Source organism: Hevea brasiliensis, chromosome 5 (genome assembly GCF_030052815.1).
Source record: "Hevea brasiliensis isolate MT/VB/25A 57/8 chromosome 5, ASM3005281v1, whole genome shotgun sequence".
Lineage (NCBI taxonomy): Eukaryota > Viridiplantae > Streptophyta > Magnoliopsida > Malpighiales > Euphorbiaceae > Hevea > Hevea brasiliensis.
The window spans coordinates 94,387,491-94,397,740 of NC_079497.1; positions in this window are offsets into that span (position 1 = coordinate 94,387,491).

Here is a 10,250-nt window from a genome sequence, read left to right on the forward strand (position 1 = left end):
TGAAGGCAAGATTCACAAGTTAGAGTAGACTCAGAGCCCAATGAGGATAGAATCCTCATTTTCTCCAGATTTGCAATCCTATCTTCTACAACATGACATAACCTTAAGTGCTAAATATATTTTAAACTTGAGTTGATTTTCACCATGGCATTACATTCATTTAGATCACTTGCATTCATTTTGTGTTTGTCATTATTATCCAAATAATAATGACCATCATTCATATAACCCGAACTAACATATTTATTTCCAAAATAAATATTGCAAACATCATCTGTGAACTGAAATTCATAGCCATTTCTAGTCAAACTAGATATAGAAATGATGTTCTTAAAAGCATCAGGTACATATAAAATATTATCCAAACACAAAACATGTCCTGACATGTAAAAAGATTTAGATCTTATGGCTAAGGCTTCAACAGTTGAGCCATCGCCAATCCGGAGTCTAACATCTCGAGAACACAAGCTGTTACTATTTGCTAGTTCCTGCATATCATAAGAAATTTGAGAACTGGCACCAGTATCTAAAACCAAGCTGTAGATGAACTATTAGTATCATCAAAATCTAAATAAAAAGATATGGACATACCTTCCGAAGGTGTATCCTTCTTGTCTTTCAGTGAAGCAAGATACTCTAAGCAATTCCTTTTCCAGTGCCCATCCTTCTGGCAGTGGAAACACTTTCCTTTGCCTCCATCAGCTTTAGTCTTCCCTTTCTGTTTAGCTATTTTCTTGGAAGGACTAGGAATCTAAGGTTTCTTTTTCTTACTGCCCTTCTTCTTATTGGACTTTCTAGCAGAAGAAAATGCAATCAAAGCTACCTCTTTTCCTTTACTGCCCAGTGTCACACCCTACTCCCCTGTAAGATGTAACATGATCCCGTAGTACACCTAATGAATTACCATACTTCTCCTACCGATAATCCATTAAATATACTACAAGGGATTTTAAAACAATTTTTGTGAAATTTAAATCATCGATTAAAATCTGGTGTTATAAATTTTTTTTCAAAATTTCGGCAAAGTACCGGCTGTATTTTGAGAAAACAGTTCTTCAATCTTGCAAAAGAAAATGCTCCCAATATGTTTTCTCAAATACAACTCCAATAAACTTTAATTCAATTCTCAATAAACAATCAATTCATTTTCAAACTAATCTCATCATGAAGAAACATTTCATTGATTACAAGACTCAAAATTTATAATACAAAACTATTCAAGTAAATGAAATCTCAACTTTATATTTACAATAATTTACATTTAATTACATACCAAAATATTTTACAATAGTTTTTATACAACTGCTCAAATAATTTACATACATATTATTACATGCATACATCAAAACCTATGTACATGGGTATACCTATGATATACCTGGAGCTGATCTGAATATGTCTTCAAAGAAACTTATTCACTGCTCTATGCTCTTTTTACCTGCGATAGCATACAAAGCTATCGCTGAGTGGTGAACTCAGTGGTGTACAACTATAATTTAAAACATAGTACAATATACATTAACAAAATTTACAGTAAATAATTTGGAAATCTGAATACTCATCAAATTCCAAAACTCAAAATATTCATTGCCAATAATGTAAATCATTTGTGTAAATGACTTTGATCACAAAATTCAATTTATCAAATCATGACTAACCATTTAAGTAATTCCAACAAAATCAATTATACATAAACCATAATTGAAATCACAATTCTTTACCATTCAAAAGCCATTCTGTATCTCAAAAATCATTCTGTATCTCAAAAATCATTCTGTATCTCAAAATCATTCTTTATCTCAAAAATCATTCTGTATCTCAAAAATCATTCTTTATCTCACTAACTATGCAAGACTAATCCGAAAGGGCCATATTCGAAGTGATTCTAACTCCCTATGGTAGGGGAGGTCGAATCAGATTCTAACTCCCTATGGTCGGGGAGGTCGAATCATCGTGCACAGTACCATCACAATAATGAATCTTCCGCAAAGGCCATAACGATAAAATAAACTTAGATCTAACCTCAAATCAGAGGAAAATCTAAGCCTGTGCACGTACCATGGTAATCAAAACACAACTAACTCCATTGTCTTCTCAACAAATGAGAGAGACGGGTAATAACCTAGTCAAGCATCTATAGTGAGATATAAAATAATATCACAATCCTTTTAGTGAGCATAAATCACAATATAATTCAATTCAAAGTCAATTCCAATATCCAATAGTTTTTTATGCTCATCACAATTCAAATCATAAATTTGCATTTTTCCATGAAAATTACTATCACAATTCAAAACATGTTCTATCACAATTTTCCAAAACATAATTTATTCAATCCATAACAATGCTTAATACTTGTGGAAATACCATTTCACAAAGCTAAATTCATACATACTATAACAATTTTCAATAATCATTGAATTAAATCCAATGCTTGTTAAACATAATACATAAGAAAAGTATGTCATTTAATCATATGAAATATTCAAACAAAATTAGTTAAAAACTAGTTGTGCACAAACCTCTGATAACTGTCTCTTGGTCTTGACTCAGTGTTTTCTTTCCTTTCCCTGAGTCTTTGCCAACTGAGAAACACAATTTGAAGTGTTTCAGTACTTAATTAAACTGTCTCTAACGATAATGTTTGATAAATAATTCACTGAATGCTATTATTTGCTTAATCAACTTAATATATCGACCCTCGATGCGTTTTAGGTAATTTAGGTTTTAAAGTTACTAATATGTCACATTCGATAGTCTTTTAGGGTTGGTACATGTTACCAAGTTCATTTCCGTGTATACTGCATTTTCTTGCAATTTGCTGGATTCCGGGATACTAGTTTGACCTAGCCGGACGACCTAGTTCCCTCTGTTTTCGGGTTTCAGTCAAAACTACAAACTTGTAGATCTATGTCTTATGGAACGTGGGGAAAAATTTTAGGTCATTCTGAGTTATGTAGGCTAAGTTATGGTCATTTTACTATTGCTGGTCAAATGGCATCAAATTAGGTCATTTTAGGTCAATTTTGGTCAACTTTGGTTCGGCCAGTTTTTGGACCCGAACTTATGCAAGCTGTTTGACTTGTTTATGGTCATTTCTGAGCTTTGGTGTCCTCATAAGACTTGTAGATATGGGTCTTAACTATTCATGGTTAAAATTTCAGGTCAATTGGACCTGTTTTGAGTGAGTTATGGCCTAAACACTAACTGCTGCCCAATTGGTCAATTTTCAGGTCTCAATTGTACTTAATCCGGATTTGGTCATTTTTCAAGCTACCTTGCAAGCAGAATTTTGGTATGTTTCCTTCATGAAAGTTGGCACATTTTGTGCCTAGTTTCACCTCCAATTGGTCTTATACCAATTGGAGTTACATATTTAGAGTTATAGGCTGAAATGCACACTGTCCTTAAATACATTACTTAAACATCTAGCAATTACACATTACCTTGCTATAAGTCCATCTCTCTTACCAATTCTGATTTGGTACATTACCAAAACCATATATCACTTCACTTTAAAGTCACTTTGGGCAGAATACAATTATCTTCAATACACCAAATGAAACTCTAATTCACAAAGTCCAAATACAACCATAAATACACATAAACACTCCTAATTGTTACATACAATTTCCACAACCAATTTACATACATATTCATCAATCCTCAATGTCACAATTTACCCAATATCTTCATGAATTTAAACACTCATCAAGAAGCCTCAAGGCTGCCGAAATGCTTCACATTGCCAAAGTGTCAATAATTTCGTCAACTTCAATCCCAATTGCACAATCACCACATATACATGGAAATAACTTACTAGGGCATTAATTACCCTACTCAACATAATTTCCCATTAAATATATGTAAGAATAAATCATCAAATATACAACTCCATGGCTGTCCAAACTGGATATATCAATAACTCCTCAAAACTTAAAAATTTTTTCACAAAGCAAACACCCATAACATGTTTTCAAACTTTAACAAAGAAATATTCAAAAACTCAAACTTACCTATTGTTGGGACTTGCTTAATCTTCACTAAAACTTCTTAATATTGGTATCTACTTCTTCCTTGTGAAGTGGGGATAAATTTTAATGAAGATAGGTGTGGGAAAAGGAGGCTTGATCATGGGATTGTTAAGCTTTGAAGATGGGCGGCCATGGGAGCTTTTCACTTCTTCATTTCGGCATGGGTGAACCAAGTGAGGAAGATGAAGTGTTTAGTGGAGCAATTCTACCCACTAAACACATATTATAATCCTACGTGCTCCACTTACACCAAATCAAATATATTTTATGTTTAACTTTCATTTATCTCACATTAAACCCATAATTTTTGCTATTTACTTTATATACCACCAATTAAATTTTTCATTATATTTTCCAAGTGTAATATTATTTATTTTTAATGAAAATTTAGGTCAAAAGACAATTCGGGATGTCGATTGACAATAATGCCCCTGTTCGGGTTGCATTCCCGATTTTTCGGTAACACCGGGTTTTGTCTGTTTTTCGATTTCTCACTTTTCTTTGTACTAATTATTTAATTTTTCTTTGATATTTCTAATGATATTTATACTTCAATTGATGTCTCTTTAAGTCCTATAAATATTTTCCAGGGTTCCCCGCAGTCCAGGGCTAGTCAACGGTCCACGCCGTGACTTCCCGTTGTGGTCACCCATCGCTAGGGTTCTCGGCTCGCTTAACTTGGTTATATTTCTTTGCTATTATTTTTCCTTTGTTTTTCTTGTATTTTCTTTTCTTGTATTTCATTATTTTATGTCTTCTCACTCATAACGAAGTGTAGTTCTAGGCATCCTAACTGTCCGGACAACACTGGTCACCGGAACAGTAGAACGCACTACCGAACTTAGGGGTGTTACACCCAGCATATTTTTTTGGGCAATAACTAGCATGTTGAGTAAACTAGCCAAGGTGCATTCCTGCTTAGTCAGATGAAAATTTGTCACAAAATTCCCAAATGACTCAGGAAGGGACTGAAGGATCAAATCCATCTGCAATTGGAAATCTATGTTAAAGTCAAGATAATCCAGCTGCTCAATCAGCCGATTCATCTTGTGGACATGATCCCCAACATTCTGTCCCTTCATATTAGCCCAGTCACTCCCCCATACTTGGCCGATGTGGGATTGAGTCACCTCTGTGACATCTCCCCCACCCGATCCTCGCGACCTGCGTTGCGGTCCGCCACCACCCTACACCTCTGTGCGCTTGGCGTGAGTCGACCAAGATGGGTCGGCTCTGATACCAAATGTCACGGGGGCCTCACGTGGGTAGATATTGTCCGCTTTGGGCCTCGGCCCGCACGGATTTGTTCCTGGGCCAAGCCTCTGCCCAACCCAAAACGCGTCTACCCAAGCAAGGCCACCCCCTTCATATTAGCCAGACATCCTCATGTGGAATAGCTGTCTAGATATCTCATACCTAGCATTCCTGCTGTGCTCACCATACAACTCTTGTAGAAGAAGGAGGATCTCATCGCTCTCTGCATGTTCTCATGTTGTTTCTGTAACTCATTACTCATGGAAGCAAGCATGTAATACTTAGCTCTCATATCATGCTCCTTCCACTTATCCAAAGTTTCATGTTCCTCTTGAGTGGCCTCTGGAGGTAAGGGACCAGGAACATTTGAGTCTAGAACATATCCTATATGTTCAAGGTTCAGGACAAGTTTCAAATTTCTTAGCCAATCAGACAGATTAGGTCTTGTCAACTTATTGCGATCAAGTATGTTTGCAAGGATATTGGATGGTGGTGGTTGTTCTATGCTCATTATTATCAGAAAATTAATTGCAGAAAATAACCAGATTAATTAGTAAATATATCATGTAATTAACCAAAATGATTATGGTCTTTTACTCAAATTGGTCCTCCCACTAACTTAGCGAATCCTACACTTCCAAAGTAGAAAATGAAAATCCTAGTTTGATGGATTTATAGTGGGTGATTGAATTCTTATAATCCTATTGATCATCCTCAAGCACATCCATTATTGGAATCACAATAAACTATAAGTGTGCAACTCTTTGCCCATCACATCTCATGTGAGGTTCAATCCTTTACCTAGCCCCTGATGCTCAAAATCTTAGGCACATCCATTATTGACTTATCTTGCATTAGTTAAGTTGATCCCATTAAGCCAGTAAACATGCAAATAATTTTAATATCCTCAGGCACATCCATTATTGGCCACCAAACCATTTACATATTTACAACATCTCATGCTTAACAATTATTCTTAAGAAAATCTCTTAAATTAATTACATCATATGCAACTATTTAAAATTTCTTAAAATAATTGCCCCAATGGAAAGCCCATGTTATAATTACTTTAATGATAGCATATCCAACTTAATCATTTATTTGGAAGATTTTGTGGTCATCCTAATTACTAATATGATCTCACTTTGCATATTATCCATTTAGCATGCATATATCATATACTTGCATACATTCCCATACATCTCATGCATTCATGAATAAACAGTAAATATGGTATGATCATGGACTTTCTAAGGGATTCAGTTATGAGCCACCAAGAATTGAATCAGGGCATTCATAGGTGCATTTCATTCATTCATTTTACAAGAGTTGCTGAAGGAGTACATAATCAACACTTGATCTTGAATTCCTTCCACTGGTCCCACCAATGCTCTTGACCTCTTTGATCTTCTTGCAATCCAATTACATAGTAATCCTTAGCATACCAAGGCGAATTTACAAAAACTAAATAAATGAAATTACAACCCAAAATTATTACAACCTTAATAATACATGCCCAAAATTAAATTAAAATAAATTAATTAATTTATAACCCAAAGAAACATAAAATAAATAAATCCAATCACATTGGCCTTTTACAGTCCATGATCATCCATCATGCATATCACTATTTAACAATTAAATAAAACATACATAATTAAATTAAATTGAATATCTCATATTTAACTTAAAAATCCAGATTTGAATATGATTCAAACAAATTTAAAAATTCATATTTGAATCGCATTCAAACAACTTTAAAAATTCAGATTTGAATCACATTCAAACAACTTTTAAAATTCAAATTTGAATCAAAATTTAATTATGTGATTAAAACTCTAATTAAACAATTTAATTAGACATAGGATGAGCTTTTAGATCATACAACAATTGTAAATTAAAAACCCAAACCTTGCGCACACCATTAGAGACCACAAAGTGTTCGCACCAATGGTGTTCATCACCATGCCGCCACCATTCCTTTGCAACCAGCAATGGATCTATCATCTCATGATCATACCACACAATTAAATCGTATAATCAATAATCTAAATGGCAAATAAAGTGGCTCTGATACCAATTGAAGGAGTAGAAGCATGAAAAACATAAGTTTAGATCATTGAAATTCAAAATTTTTCATCTAAGGTCACATGCATCATGCAAGATTTTTTTTTTTATCTATTTGATTTCAATGATACACAGCATATTAAAACTCTCTTAATATATTTTTGGACCTACATTTGCCATTTAAGATTTTAAAATTAATAGATTAATTCATTAGAACCCTAGATTAGATCAAGAACAAGTGCACTAACCTTTTGATGCACTGCAGTGTGTTTGACACCTTTGAGATGCGTCTAGGACACCAGATGTTGTTGTCAAACCCTACCCCTCTGTAAGGCATAACATGATCCCGTAGTATACCTAATGAATTACCAACTTCACCTACTGATAACCCATCAAATACACTACAAGGGATTTTCAAAAACTTTTCTTACTTCTTTTACAGTGGTGAGTACTATTTACAAGTGTTAAAAACCTTTTTGAACTGAGGTGAATTAACTAACACATTTAGACTATTAGTAATTTATGTAAAAAAAATTTTGGCAGAGTGCCCTCTGTAATTTGGATAAAACAGTTCTTCAAAAACCTGTAAAAAGCACTTCAATATTTTTCTCAATCTCAAACTCTAGCATAATTGAACACAAATCCACAATAATTTTTCAAAGACTGAGATACAAGAAATATAATAATTTATTTTACAAATTTAATGTACAATTTTAATTTACAACTGCTCAAAACCAAGAACACTATATACATACAGTGAACATACATTACAATATAAAATGCAGAATATGGTATACTCAATATACCCGATGATTTCTCGCTGAATGTACTAGCAGCCTAGTCTGCTCACAATTGTTTCTACTGCGATAAATAATGAAAAGCTATTGCTGAGTAAAATTTACTTAGTGGTGCACAATAACAATTTGAAATGCGATATATAAATCTTTTATTGACAGTTCACAAATCAAATGATTCACAATTCCATTTCACAATTTACAAAATTCATCTAACATAAATTTGATCAAGTAATTGAATAATACCATTTTGCAAATCAATAACACAATTCGATCAAATAACTGAATAATACAATGTTGCCAATCGATAACATAATTTAGGCCATGACACAATTTTTTTTTCACACATGCGATGTTGTACACCACGACAAGACACACTCACCCCAATAATCGAAATCAATGAGGGAGGAAGCTAGCTGAATAACGAGTACTCATCCACACTCACCTCAGACTAGGAAGTCAAAGAGAGAGGAACATAATCACACTCAACCCAGACTGATAGGTCAAAGAGGGAGGAATATATCACACTCACCTCATAAATGGAGGAGGAACATAGTAACAGTGTCATGCCAAGTGTGAATCAAAATAATTTCAAATCATAATATTTCATACAAACCATATATCATATTTTATCTCAAAGTTTCCATTTGCAAAGTTGGCAACACAATAAGTTCCAAATAATATTCCCAAAACCAAAGCAATCAAAAATTATTCATAACTGATTTCTCCAAATAAATTTGCTAGTAAAAGCAGTGAATATAAAAGTATTGTGCATGGACACAATTTAAAACTATAATGTTGAATTAAATTTTTAAGTAGAAAATGAGAAGTCAAAATTATTGTGCATAAACACAATTTAAAACAATAACATTTAAATAATCGTAATTTATTTCAATTGAAAAATTCAAAAGAAATACTTATTGTGCACAAACACAATTTAAAACAATACAAATAATCATAATTTATTCCAATTGAAAAATTCAAAAGAAATAAATATTGTGCACAAACCTCTGATAACTGTCTCTTGGCTCTGACTTAGTGTTTCCTTCCCCTCCCTGAGTCTTTGCTAACTGAGAAACACAATTTGAAGTGTTTCAGTACTCATTTAAACTGTCTCTAACGATAATGCATGATAATTAATTCACTGAATTCATTTATTCGCTTAGTCAACCTACTATGTCGACCCTTGGTACATTCTAGGTAATTTAGGTTTTAATGTCATTAATATGTCACATTCGATAGTCTTTTAGGGTTGGTACATGTTACCAAATTCATTTCCGTGTATACTGCATTTTCTTTGCTATTTGCTGGATTCCGGGATACTAGTTTGACCTAGCCAGACGACCTAGTTCCCTCGATTTTCGGATTTTGGTCAAAACTAAAAACTTGTAGATCTATGTCTTATGGAACGCGGGGCAAAATTTCAGCTCATTCTGTGTTATGTAGGCCAAGTTATGGTCATTTTACTATTGCTGGTCAAATTGCACCAAAATTGGTCATTTTAGGTCACTTTAGGTCATTTTAGGTTCGGCCAGTTTTTGGACCCGAACTTGTGCAAGCTGTTTGACTTAATTATGGTCATTTATGGTCTTTGGTGTCTTCACAAGACTTGTAGATATGGGTCTTAACTGTTCATGGTTAAAATTTCAGGTCAATTGGACCTGTTTTGAGTGAGTTATGGCCTAAACACTAACTGCTGCCCAAATGGTCAATTTTCAGGCCTCATTTGCACTTAATCCGGATTTGGTCATTTTTCAAGCTACCTTGCAAACAGAATTTTGGCAAGCTTCCTTCATGAAAGTTGGCACATTTTGTGCCTAGTTTCACCTCCAATTGATCTCATACCAAATGGAGCCACACACTTAATGTTATAGGCCTAAAATACAAACTGCCTTATTGCAATTCTTGCATACATATCAAACATCACTTTTAACACTCACCAAACTTAACATTCAAACTAATTCTGGTTGTACCATGACCTAAACATAATTCACAACACATTATAGGTCATTTTGGCAGCTTACAATTACATTCAATGTGCACCAACAAGTGCAGAATTTGCCCAACTCAATTTACAACAATTTAACTTCATAACCAAGCT